Below are 13,977 nucleotides of genomic sequence, written 5' to 3' on the forward strand. Positions count from 1 at the left end.
TTTCCCAGCTGATGAATGCTGTCACAAAAAGCTACTGCAGAAGTGTACATAGTTAATTACTTTGCAACAATTAGGGTCTTAGACCAAGTGTATGAAGACTTTTACTATTATGTGTAAAGAGAATCCCTGAAGCACTCTCAGCTCCTGATTGCTGCAGGAGTGTGCTGGTGATCCTAGCTGACAAACCTGAATGCAGCTCATGACAATCAGTATTGTGTATCACCTGTGTGCAAGGCCTGGGAGAGTTCTGGTTACACCCCCTGCTGCACAGAACATATTGTTTACTCTTAAAAATATCAGTCCTGGTGAAAGAGAGAATTGCCAACGAGAAACACAGCTTCTCTCCAAAGGTGCAGGTTTTCAATTAAAAATACAGAAAGAGAAAAACAAAAAACTTACAAAGAGAATCCAGCAGGCAGGGAAACAAGCCCTATGCAATCTTACACTGCGACTAGCCACCTCCTCTCAGTGCAAAGCCAGAACATATGCTTCATTTCAAGCCTGTTTATAAACACACCCCTAATTATGAAATCATTACCAGAAACCTGCATGATAAGGAAAGAAAAAATATTATATTAACCTGGGGTCTTCAGTGCACTCGGAGGCATCACAAAGCAGCTCTCCTGCAGTCAAAGCCTGCGCATTCCCTCTTCTCTCTCATCCAGTGAGTCACTTCTTTCCTTTAATCTCCCATTAAAATCCTCTCTATCCTCTTCAGTTTATGACTCTGTTGCTGCAAGGTAGTTTGTGGCACTCGGTATGGCTAATCCTTGGGATCGCATCGTATTGAGAACAGAATAATTGAAAACAGCTTGAAGCAGTTGTAGTTAGGCACACAAATCAATGACAGATAATCATTTAAGCACAAACTAAAACAGACGTTTACATGGAAAACAATCATGGCCTTGGAGTTACACCCTGCTCTTGCCATGCAAAATCCTTCATGGACTTGGCAAGGGTACCCTTGGAAGCTAAACCCTGTTGCCAATGTGGCCATCCCCTCGAGACAGCACTGGCAAACCACTGCTGGAAACCTGAGAGCAGCTGCAAATAGGTTTGCCTTAAAGGCCATCCAGCTTTGGGTGAAATAACTGCGCTGCCTCCTGGGCTGCATCAGAGAGCTGTGGTCCCGGATGAGCAGTCCAGAGCTGTGCAAAGCCACACGGCGAAGGAGAACGTGGGGCTGTGTCCTACCCCAAGGCCCTGCCAAGGAAGGTGGGTCATGCTCAGGTGTACTACACTGTATGGAATTGCAACAATAATAAAGAAAAACTTCCAAAGTGGACTGTTTCCTGACTTCATGATGCAGATAGGAGCACATATTTATTTGCCTGTCATTTTCTGATTATGATAATATTTATAAGAGCTGGTTAAAATGTTTTAATAATTGTTCACCTGATGAGAAAACTTTCTGATGGCTATGGTGCTGGGATTTGCTCATTTTTGCCACCATCCAAATAACCATTCAAATAAAAAGCAGAACAAAACCAACAAAATGACAGTATTAGATCTTTCCGAACATCTTTAGAAAGGCACACTGAAAACTTAAATCCCAGCTCACCTCAAGTGGTAAGTTGAAGAAAATGTATTGAGCATGTCATATGCTGTTTGTTGTTTGTCCAGGGGGCTGGAAGAGCTGAGCCTCTGTCCCTGGCCAAAGGCCTATCCCATAGCCAGATGAGTGGGTGAGCGCTGTTGCTTGTCTGGCTCTCGATGCTCTGAATTTCTCTGGGTGAATTTCTCTACAACAGCCCATTTTGGAAACATAGAAAAATCCAGAGCAAATTACCCTCCACTTCTGCATGAGGTTACAGCCTCCCCAGCCCCGACTGGCCCCCATGCTTTCATGGCTGCAGTACCTCTGTCAGCAGCTGACCGCCCTGCTGCTGGCCTGCTGCACATCCACACACAGAAATCAGCCAAAAAGGGCTGGTGATCTAATAAGTATTTATTATTTATATCTACTTATAAGTAGGCAGGTGGGAATTTTTTCAGATTCTTTAGCCTTTTGCTTTAAAAACATCAACAACTTCGCCAGAGAAGTTTCAAAAGTTCAGTTGCCAATTTTCCTTCCACTTCACTCATGGTGAAAGCGTGTTATTTATCAAACTAAGTGTATATTATAATCTTTGCAAAATGGTAAAGATCAAAGACTACCTTGCATCAAGCAGAATTACGGTGCCATAACATTTTATCTTGTTACAGCTGGTATCAATCACGGTGTGACAGCAAGTTACAGAGAAGGCTTTTTCAGTCAGTATCACTGACACGCTGCAACATCTGAAATCCGGCAGCTAGGTCACATGTGCTCTGGGTGTGAAGGGGAAAAACCAGCAGCATAAGTAAGTGCCTTTGGAATCCATATCGTTACGTACGGCCATTTGGCAGCGAAACACGTGCATGTGACTTTAATTCTGCCTGCGGCTGCTGCATCCTCATAAGGGAAGAGATAAAAGCCTCTATGAGAAGAGAGGGCTTGATTTCAAATGACAGAAGTAACATTTTCTGCAACAACCCCTGAGTGTGGCAGAGCCCACCATACAATACTCCTGTCCCAAAGGCATGTGTATCATCATCCTCTTGCTGGGAAGAGACTGGAATCTGGATGAGCAGCCAGGGCTGTTGGGCACTGGGTGGTGAGGCACTGACCTGGCTGCACCCCAAACCAGGGCTGGCTCTGCACTAGCATGGTTGCCAGCTCTCCTGCACCAGCCACCAGCTAGTTGCTTTCTCACTGCAACTTGCTGATGCATATTTGTTTAATTTAGACTTGAGGATATTTTACCATGACCACAGACAGGATAAGGAGTGGAATGAGATTTCTCCTGCTCCTCCCCAGGACTCTGCCAGGCCTGCCAAGTTTACAGAACTTTAAGTACTGTACTCACTGTGTCCCCTGGACTTATCTCTGGGAACATCTGGTGGAGAACAGAAAGGAAACGGAAATTATAAGAGATTTGTTCTCACACATATCCCTTCTAGCTGGGATGCATCCCTCCTCTACATGTCTGGAGCCAGCCTTGTGTATGTACGTCTCCCCACAATGCGTACAAGTCTGACGGCAGCATCTGCCCATGCTGTGCTTGCAGGCCATGCTCCTGCAAAGTGCCACCTGAGTTCCCAGCCTGTGGAATCCCTCAGAACCCTGCAGCAGGACCTGTTGCTTTTCCCAAAGCACCACTGGGGCAGGCCTCCAGCTGCACCCCCAGATGCAGAGCAGCCAGCACCAAGCTGCTGAACTGGCAAAGCACAGCAGGCACATGGAGCCTCTGGGCTCCAGGCAGAGGGAGGCTGTAGCTGTCTCGAGCAGTATCGATTCTGGCTGTGACTGGAGCACTTTGCTTTCTGTATTTGGGTTATCTTAGCATTATAATTTCATAACAGGCAACTTCACTTCAAACAGTCCTGCAATTGTTTCTCAGAGACTTCAATCTGGAGAGGGAACCCTTTCAACATAGCAAAGAGGAGAAGAAACAAAGCAAATGCCATCAGGGAAGTACAAGGGTTCAACAGTTTTAAACATCTTGGGTTTTCAGGATTGTCCTGCTATTTTAATAGAAAACTGCATTGTTTTAGACAGTGTCCATCTTCACTTTTTCAGTCTCCTTTTCCTCTGTTCTTGAGAGCCACACAATGTACTTCCCTGCCAGTTACTAAAATGCTTCTAAAAATTTGAAGAATTATTTGAAAAAGGGCATTCCTATTCCTTATGCATAAAACATGCATGCATATTCATATGAAACATTTAGAAAAATTTGTACCAGTTATAATTAGCATGTTTTGTGCATCTATTTTCTTTGCTATTAAATAACAAATTTGTGGTAACCATAGCAACTGGAACATCACATGGTATTGGTGCTATTTTGGGGATAACATAAGTACCTTTCTTAAAGAAGCATTCACACCTCTAAGCTATGAATTTTAATAATTTTCACTATAAAATATCTGTTGGGTGGATTGTATTAATCCCTCACTCTAATGTTGATTTAATGTGGAATGCACTACCTTGTTTTGCAGTGCCTAAGATCACTTTAAAAGCACTAATGAGTCCTCTTGTTTTGCAAAAAGACGCTTTTAAGAAAGGCAAAAGAGAAGCTGTGTGACATATTAGTGGAACTTGCATTGAGGGAAAAAGTACACTAAAATGAAGGATTTCTGTTATTGTTTCTGTGGAAGGAGCTAACATTGGTCATGTAGCTCTTCATGCCTGAATGGAGGAAAGCAGAAGGAAAGACGCTTTCGTCTTGGGCTGGTGTAGTTCTTACTGGAATAAGAAAAAGTTATTATCTCTACTGGAAGCTGGGAGAAGTCTTTGGGAATCTCGCATTGGAATTCCTGATTGAAAGAGACCAGCTGAGCCATCTATACCACTTCCCTGCCACTGCAGTCAAGTATGTTTGTCTGCAGATGTATCTGCACCACATGCCATGGGCCTTCCAACATATCTCAGAGCCTTACAGCTAATGAGATTAAGAGCAAGAGACCAAATGCCATAACAATAATGAGCCATTAAAAGACATTAAGTGGCAACAAGGTCAATATCCATGTGCTAGGCCCCAACTAGGGCAGGGATTCTCTTAAATAAAATGTTCTGGAGTGCCACATTACAGATAAGAACAAAATGCCTCAAGAATCCCTGTCAATGCTGTGATGAATTGAGGAAAAATGGAAAAATGTGGGAGAAATTCCCTTTGGTCTCTGAAATTGGTAATTCAGTTAATCATAAACATGTAAGTAGGATGAACCAAATGGGCACCCATGAGAAATGAATGCTATTAAAAATATCCTGCCCACACTGATGTACTAATGAAAACTCTTGGTTGACATGATTAATTGTTTTATTGTGAAAGTGTCTGTATAGATGAAGCCCACCCTGAGCCATCAGGATGGTGTTATCCATCTCCCATACCAATGGTAATGAGGGATCATTCACCCTGGGTGGCTCCTACCCAGGTGATTTGGGTTAATACACATACCAAAAAGGCCCTTAGGCTAGGAAATTACTCAGACCAAGTTTGCTTGCCAAGGTGGAGTTTGGAGAAGAGGAACTTCACCAGAAGGTGAAGAAAGGTGCTGGAATTGATGAGAAGATCTGTGAATTAGAGCTGTAAGAAGACACAGTAAGTATGTGAAAAAGATGAGAGTTAGTGGGGCTTGCAGGGCCAACTGGGGCTGTGCCAGCAAAAAGGTGTGATGCTCAGGCAGTGCCTCAGACCTGAGGCTGGAGCCTCTGCTGCAGGCAAGAGCTCACTGAGCTGTGGGCTGGCTTGTGGCAAACTGCAAGGAGTAGAAGTTAATGAGGATTTAATTTGATAAACTCACTTAGACCAAACCTTGAAAATCTGAGCCAGACTTTGGGAATTAGCCTGAGTAAAGATTCACAAAGTGATGCTTTGCCTCTGCCTGCATACTTTTCTGCCTTCCTCCCATTTTCCCCCATTCAAGTGTAACATTTGAATTTTTTTTGTAAAAGTTCATCTTTACTCACTGCTAATTCTTTTTAGCATGACTTTTGTAGGAGAAAGTTTACTTCTGCTTTTCTTCTGTTTTATAAAAGTAGCTTTTTATTATTATGAATTATACATTGTCAGAATGCTCCCTTCAGCCATTTTAAAATGAAGGATTTTGTACCAAAAAGTGTTAAGGTAAACAGATTTAAAAAAAAAATTAAGCAAATTTTCTGTTATCTCAAAAATGGAAAGCTTTGATTAGCCTCAGTTAACTCTAATTGTCTTGCATGTTTGATCTGCCTGAAAAGAAACAAACCAAGATGGAGGAATACTTTTTAACCCCTCTCTTGCTGAGTCCTCAGGGACTTGCAGTGCTTATTTCAGAGAGGCCCTGGCAGGATGTCCTGTGTGGAGGCTGCCTGGGAGAAGAGCCTTTCCTGGTCCCCACCATGATCACTCCATGCATTGCATTACTGATCCATTTGGACTTATCTGTTTCACTCTCCCTTGCTGCAGCTCATGCTGTGCTATATGTTTCTCTGCCTGCTGCCTGCCCCCTCCACCTGGTGCATCTCCTCCCCTTGACCGTGCTGTGGGGATGGAATGGTCCTCAGCTCTGCTGAGGGCAATTCCACTCCACCCCTTCCCTCGCCTTCCAGTCTTGTTCTCCTCCAAACACCAGCTTCATAAGAAAAGTCTCGGGAAAAGGTCTAACGAGGCAGCAGTGAGGCATTTCAGCTGAACACATAGGCTTCCAGGAGCCCTGAGGGGTGAAGCAAAAGTAAACCCATTAGAGGCAAAAAGGGAAAGTTACACAATATGCTTTTTTTCTTTTCTTGAGCCATGCTGTGAAATGGGAGCTTCCCATTCTACTTTATGTTTGGAGAGGAAGAGAGAAAAAAAAAAAAGATTTGGAAGATGCTGGCAAGCCATAAAATACAAAGAAGTTATTTTTCTTATGTGCTAAATGAATGGCTTTCTGCCTTGCCTTTTATTAAAGCTCCTAATCCAGGCTGTAAATAGGAACTTTCCCTTTGGACTGACTGTTTAGATGTAAGACTTAGAGTGATCTGAAGTAATGGGATCAGAAAATAGAAGATATATATCAAAGAGAATGATACATATGCTCATACTAGGGAACTTTCTTTTGCAGAGCTCCTCGTATACTGTATGTAAATGTTCGCAAGTACAAAGTGCACTTCATTTTACTGCAGACCTAAGCTAAGACACAAGCTTGAGAAGCCTGCCTGTTTGATCCCCGGGGGGCAGCCTGCCTGCCTTCAGGCAAAGCACAGATCCTCTTCAATAAAGCCGAACGTGAGAGGTAATTTTGCTGCATGGCCTGACTTCCGTTTACCAAGTACTGGAAGGAGGCGGCATTTAAGGATGCTGGAAGTCGATGTTCCCAATCTCAGAAATGGCAGTAGTTCACCTGACTAAGGAGAAAACTCAGTAAAATGAGCTCTTAATTAAAAGCAGACAATCTTCAAGGAAAACTACATTTCACATTCATGAAAGAACTTTTTACCCTACATGTTACACTACCCAAACTTTTACATTGGAGCTGTAGCCCTTCTGGCCATTTCCTCAGGGCTGTGCCGTGGCTTTCTGTGAGCACGGCCGTGGCAGCACATTGTTCTGCTTGGGTTTGGAAACCCTCCAACTTATATTCAGCTGACATGGAAAAAATCCTGAAAATTCACAGACTTGTCTGGTTTCCAAAGACACTTCTGACCCAGACAATGTATTCTGAAATCCTTAATCATTTTCTACTTACTGAAAATCCTCACTGACTGAATAGCAATTTTCCCCAAGTCAGAAATTGGGAGAGAGATGGGATTTCTTTTGTGGTTCTTAAGGATTAACATAAAAGTATATTGAGAATATAAATATAAAATATTATGCATATATTTTCTTTTTTATTTTAAAATGCATGAATTAGTCTCTTGCCTTCCATTTTGTATTTAGGAACATTTGGGTGCAGTTTGATGTTATTTATATTTTTCAGGGCAGCTTTTCATGAGATTAATTTTTGAATGGGTGCTACTATGACTATATTTAGAAGACATTTGAAGCAATATAAAAAGGTAAACCTCCAGCCAGCACCATAAAGGTAATTTGAAAAAGTTCCTCAGACTAGAAAGCTCTGGAAAAAAAAAAAAGGAAAAAAAAAAGGTTTATTTCCTGCATTAGACTTACGTAAACCAAAAGGAACTTTGCAGATAAATCCTTAGACTCAAGGAAAAAAAAACCAACACAACCTAAATAAAATATATATTCTATTGCCCAGATCTGCTTTACACATCAGTAGATGTAAAGATCAATATTTGTGAAAGTTGCTGGCCTGAGAAGATTTTCTTCCCCACTGAAAACTGTGTGACTAAAGTGGGAAATGTTTAGAGGAGGCAGCACAGGATGTGCCAGGGTCTGAGGCTGTCAGCACAGAGCTACTTCCTTGTAACAATCCCAACACTTCCACTGAATGGTATGAACAATAGACTGACATCCATGTGCATGGTCTCTTTTTCTTTAAAATAGTCTTTATCAGCATCATACGCTCTTCTAAACTGTGTAGGTGAGTTTTTCTGTACTGCTGCTGTGTTTTGTTTTCTTCTCAAAGTAGACTTGGTATCTGTCAAAACCACAAGTTACATTATGAGCATGTAAAATAGCTGTCAGTATTTGTATTCATACATTTATCCCTGGTCAGCTGAAAGCTGTGAAAAGTTTGCTTTGAGTTCATCCCTAAGATATCTTTTTGAATACCAGTAGAGGGGATGTTTTAATTCTACTATGCAAATAGGAACCACTTTATTATTTTTTTATTCTATACTTTAAGCAGTACAGCTAATTGCATATCACCTACTTCAAACATGAAGCCATAACATTTAAAACGTTTGGAATAAATACTTTATTTGACTTCAGTATCAGTATGACAATTACTAAAATTTGTGACCTTCATTGCCGGTTTCAACATTACACTGTAAGGCCTTCATTACAATTGAATTAAATATCAACTAAGTTAACTAATAAAGAGGAATATTGGGTGATGGCACAGCATTACCCCAGTTTCTAATGCAAAATGATGAGTGAGCACTAATGGGGGCCTGCAAATGCAACTTGCTTTTCATATTGATTATTTTTTCCGGTGGGCTTCAGGTCAGGCACTGAGACCTCAGAGCTTTCTCTGTCTGCAGCTGTTTCACTGTTTTCCTAGCTTGCCTTGAGAAAGTTCTGCAATGTTTCTGTATTGTTCCTCCAAGGATAAAATAGGTCTAATATTTGTCAGTGTTGCAAAGGCATCAATGCTTCTGAGAAGGTCTTTGGAGTTCCCTGTGAGGAAGATGCTATGCACAGTGTGCATATAAAAATACAGTCTCAAGGGTTAATGTTTCACCTAATATTAAATCCATTGTGAATTAATGTTTTTGTTTAGGTTAAAATGATTTTTCCACCAAAAAAAAAAAAAAAAAAAGATGTAGGCACTTGTTTAGAGAGAGGAGCCTCACAGAACTATATATGTTTTACCAAGAGCATTTGTTGGTACAGAACAAATCAATGTGTCACTACATAATAAGGTGGAGAGAAGATGATATTAAATGTTCAAATACATATACTAATTAGGAGGGACATGTACATCCACGTATGGAGAACCTGACAGTGAGAAAATGACAGAGATTCAGCACTACAGTGAATTATAAATGTCAAATTATAAGGATGCATGTAAAAACAGCTTGTAGCTGTTAGGAACTAGACTCTCTATTCATGTGAAATCTGTTGCCTTTATCATCTTCTTAAATCCCTCTAAGGTGTTCTGTCATTCACTGTCAAATTTTCTCTGTAAGATAATAAGACGTACGTCACACAAGTGTCCAAAACTGCTTCTCTGCCATTGCCAGGACACACCTATATTCATTTATTTATTTTATTGTATTTATGTCTTTTACTATATTTATTTTTTAATTTTTTAAAGCAACAAGAATATTAAGCAGGAGATCTGCTTAAGTATTAGCAGTCAATTACAGATTCTTTTTTTCCCCTCAAATGTGATAAAATCTGACGTGTGATGCCCAAAATAGAGGGGGAAAGGGAACCAGTAGTAATGTGTGCTCAGATTTGACTGTGGACTCAACAGGTTATCATAGAGCCATAGGATGCATGGTAAAAATGGATACTAATGAAATTTTGATGTGCAAGAGCATGTGTTTAATTTTCAAGATGTTTTGTTTAATTAAAAGGTAAATACCATTTATAATTCTTCTCACAGACTGTTTGAGAGCAACACCACCTACAGAGCTCTCAAGCCACCTGACGAACTTCTTTGATGCATCTGATCCATGGGGTAGGTACATTTAAATGAAAACAGTTCATTACTTTATTAAGTGAAAATTTTGTTTTTATACAATATTGAATATTGCTTCTAAAAATTTATAATCATCAGTTGCAAGATGTTAGCTGTGTGAAGCATGTAAAATATTCTGTCATGGAAGTGCAGTGAAAATCCCTCCCCAGATATAATTGACTCAGAGAGACAACATTCACCCTGGCTCAGAAGACTTGCATCAAACCAAGACATCACGTAAATATGAAGACACAAAACCTGTCTGCACAAGTCCTGCTCAGACCTCTCTGCAGACAGGGCAAACAGAACTGCTGCTGAAGCAATCATGTCATTTTAAGGCTTGCTTTTCACAGCTATATCCTCTCTTTCCGTACAGCTCCCCAAGCTTGCAGAGCTTACAGTTCCTTTTCATTTCCTTCAAGGTCCTGACACTCAAGGTCCAATTATAGCTTATGGCCCCATGCTCTGCTTTGGGATGCTGGGTTTCCTTCAGCAGAACCCCCATCATCAGACCAGGCTCCTCCTCACTCTCTGTGAGGTGAGTCTGTGGCTGTGCACGTGGCAGGAGCTCTCCAGAGGCATCACAGATTTGACAAACAGAGCCAGGAGAGGAACAACAGTATCAAAAAGAGAGGCAGCACCAGCACAGTGACGGGTGTTACGCGTGGTCATGTCACCCTATTGTATCTACACAGTCATGCTCAGAAATCCAGCTATCTTCTGCCAGCTGCTCAGTGGTACTTCTTGGCTACAACTGCTGCTAGTGTAGGGCAACTGCCCAGCTGTGAGGGACGGTGACCTCTCCTGCCAGCACTCCTTAGGGGCAGCATCTCCAGGTCAGCTTTACCAGTGGGGAGCGCAGCAGCTCTCATTTTGTTAGGTTGTTTTTACACACGAAGAATGACTGAGAAGATGCACAGGCTGTTGACACCCAGCACTCTAATATGCTGAAGTTGGATCCTGTTCTGCTCAGAGGGTCTGATAGTATCAGCCTCCAGAGAATCAGTGTCTGACACTCCCAGTCTGTTGTTCATATTGGTTTGGTCTCAACTGAGCTATTTCTAACAATGAAGAACATATCTGAGAGAGTTACAATTTGCTGTAATCATATTTTTCCAGTTTTTCTCTGTGATAATTACTCCCATAAATATCATTGCTTCACCTCTGCTCAACAGAGTGCTCTCTATTCTGTGCTCAGTCTCAACCTTCCACAGATTGCTGGGGAAGGACAATGATAATATTTGTTATTACCAGGACTGCTCCAGCTATGATGCTGTTTGGGCATCCAGTTTTAGTCTAGTTTCTGTGCTGTATTAGCTGATGAAAAATTGCTGTCTGAAGTAAAACTGGCAAAGAAAAGGTGTTAAATTGTGCATGTGTTTAAATAATGTATAATAATAAAGCTTTGACTTGCTCTTCAACCAGGCGAAGTCTTGAAAACCAGAAGTCAGGATACAGTTTTGTCATTAAAGGTCTTTGCCTTCACTGCTGGCCTCTGACTTTAGTTTAGGAACAGAGAATGTTTTTAACATAATCAATGGACTTGCAGATCTCAGGAATTCCAGGTCCTACTGTGCTTACTGACCAACAGCTTTTAGGATAGATCCTTAAAGTAGATTTTATAAGAGTAGGGGCTATTTTTAACTGTCAGCCTAAGAGTCCTAGGCCCATTTGGACTTCAGAGTGCCAGACACCAGGAGTACTCAGAAAGGAGGCAGTTTGTCTGAGAGCAAGCGGCTATATGAAGGAAAAAGAGGTGAGAGCAGGAGCATTACCATACCCATTTTAAAATTGGTGAAATGTAACAAAAGACTAAAGGACTTGCCAAAGTTACCTCTGTTGCCTATGGCAGAGCTGATGTTCACAGTGAGATCTCCAGATTTCTAATGTAGCCTCTTAACTACAAGGCCATTCTTCCCCTCCAGAAGATGACATATAGGTATATAAATGTGCATTGATGTAATGCCAAGTTATAAACCACGAGCCTTTCAGAACTCATGTCCCTGATAGATTGCGAAAGATCTTGAAGTCAGGCGAATTGTGGTTTGTCTGACCTTATGCTAATCATTCTTCCTACTTGTGTCTTGGTTAAACAGAAAATGGATAGAATAATGAACCCTTTTGAAAACCATAATTTCTGGGTGTTGGTCACGACCCAGTTTTCATAAGTTGCTAGGATATGGGGATAATCAAGGAAATGAAGATTCTATCTTATGAGACAAGACCACAAAGCTTGATTTAAACAAAAGAAATTATGAGAAGGAATATTAGTACACTGTGAGGGGAGTAAATATCAGAACTAATTAAGTTCAAGGACAAAATTGGCATCTGAAAAATGGATTTAAATGGGCCCCTAATAAATGTAGGCTGGAAATCTTAAGAAGCTGAATTATGAGATTCTGCAACAGCTTTCCAAGAGGAATAGTAGGGCCAGAGAAAATAAGTGCTTTGTAAATGGATCACAATCAGTTTATGAACTAGGTATCATGCTGAAGACAAACAGAGAACTGGACTCTCAGGCCACACAAGTCCAGTGTTCCCAGGTAACAGCCAGAACACCACCAAGATAGAACATCTTGGTAATATTCTAGAAAAAGAAGTAGCCAGACACAATGTATGTTACTTTGCATCATGTACACTTCATTTTTTAGGTGCCTCTGTTCAGAAAGTCTCTCAGTTCCCTGATTATCCCACCAACCTAGCACTTGAAATGTTCTTCAGTACTTCCAGGTAATCCTTCCCTGCTCTTAAGTGCCAAGGCAGGAAGACAGCTCAAACAGCTCAAGCTACTGTCGAATGTGGAACTCTCCATGCTGGCTGTGGAGGAAGGGAGAGCAGGGACGGAGGCGAGGGGGACAGGTAGCTGGGCACGACGCCTGGCTTGCTTCTCTGAAGGTTCTGCGCCCTGCCTGGGACCCTCTGGCGAAGGGGAAGCCCGGCCACAAGCTTGCTGGCCATGTCTCTCAATGCAGTTGATCCTCAGAAGAGGTGACCTGTCGTGCTGCACATCCCCTCCCACGGACGACCCCGCTCGCCTGCCTTCCCCGGCCTGCCTGTGCCCAGAGCCTGGCCTCCCGGGACCAGCCCGGCCGGCAGCCCCCGCCAGCCCCAGCCCCCGCGCTGCTCCTCGCTCCGGGGCACGGACCGGACGGGGCACCGCGGGCGGGGCAGGGCGGGGGCAGAGCCCGGAGCGCCGCGGCCGCGCCTGGCCCCGCCCGCCCGCGCTCCGGCGCCGCGCCTGGCCAGCAGGGGGCTCTGCCGCTCCGCGCCGCTGCGCGCAGGGGGCGGGGCCGGGCCCCGGCAAAACCCCCGGCCCCGCCCGGCCCCGCCCGGCACGCCCCGCGCCCCGCGGCGGGTGGTGACCTGCGCCTTCACCTGCGCCTTCGCGCTGACCTCGCCGCGGCGGGGCTTGCGCTGCTCCGCGGGTGTGGGACCGACCGCGCCGGGGCCGGAACCCTTCCGCGCCGCTTCCGCCTGGCGGGGCCCGGAGCCGCGGAAGCGGGGCCGGCGGAGCGGCCTTCCCTGTCCGGGCGAGGTGGGGGCTGCTGGGAGACAAAAGGCCGCGGTGCGTCCGCCTCTGCGGCAGCGCGGGGTGCGCGGCCGCTCCCCCTCCTCGGGCAGCAGGGACAGGGTCTGTCGTCCTGGCCGCAGCCCGGCCGCCCGCCTCGCTGCGGAGCTCCGAGCTCCCGAGGAAAGACCGTCCTGTTCCTAGTGGTGATGGGCGGCCATGGCTGCCGAGGGCTGGTGCCGGTCTCCGGAGCGGGTGCTGAAGCACGTGTGAACAGGGCTAACACCAGGTAGAAGTGTGGGAATAAAGCAAGTCCTTACAAACCGGTGTTCAGACGGGGTGGGGAAAAAAAAAAAAAAAAAAAAAAAAGAGCAGCTATCTTTTATTTGGCGCTGACTACCCTGAATTATAAGTAAAACCAGTTAGACTGCTCTAACATTGTTTTGGGGTTGTTTTTATTTTTGCTGTGGTACAGCGTTTTGTGCATTGCCGTGTAAGTGGTGCCGAGGCATGCGGGGGCACGGCGGAGCGTGGCTGCGGGAGCGGCAGCAGGCGGTGCCCAAAGTTCCCTCTTTTCGCAGGAGCAGAAGGCACCTCTGTGGGGCTGGGGCGGGAAGAAGGGGGAGAGTCGCTGCTGCCGGGCTGCCTCTTCGCAGCAGCTGCCCGCAGACCGCCTG

The 13,977-nt window shown here is 44.0% G+C and overlaps 1 long non-coding RNA gene across 3 annotated transcripts in view; it reads left to right on the forward strand.

Annotated features, from left to right (window-relative positions):
• LOC127386878 (uncharacterized) overlaps positions 1-11,149 on the forward strand; it is a 32,753-nt gene extending 21,604 nt beyond the window's left edge. For all 3 annotated transcript variants that reach the window (XR_007889998.1, XR_007889999.1, XR_007890000.1), the window contains 4 exons: positions 6,604-6,774; positions 7,459-7,563; positions 9,718-9,792; positions 9,892-11,149. This is a non-coding gene — a long non-coding RNA (uncharacterized LOC127386878). The remainder of the gene's footprint in view (positions 1-6,603; positions 6,775-7,458; positions 7,564-9,717; positions 9,793-9,891) is intronic.
• The last annotated feature ends 2,828 nt before the right edge of the window (positions 11,150-13,977 follow it).

The sequence above is a fragment of the Apus apus genome, chromosome 7 (assembly GCF_020740795.1).
Source record: "Apus apus isolate bApuApu2 chromosome 7, bApuApu2.pri.cur, whole genome shotgun sequence".
Taxonomy (NCBI): domain Eukaryota; kingdom Metazoa; phylum Chordata; class Aves; order Apodiformes; family Apodidae; genus Apus; species Apus apus.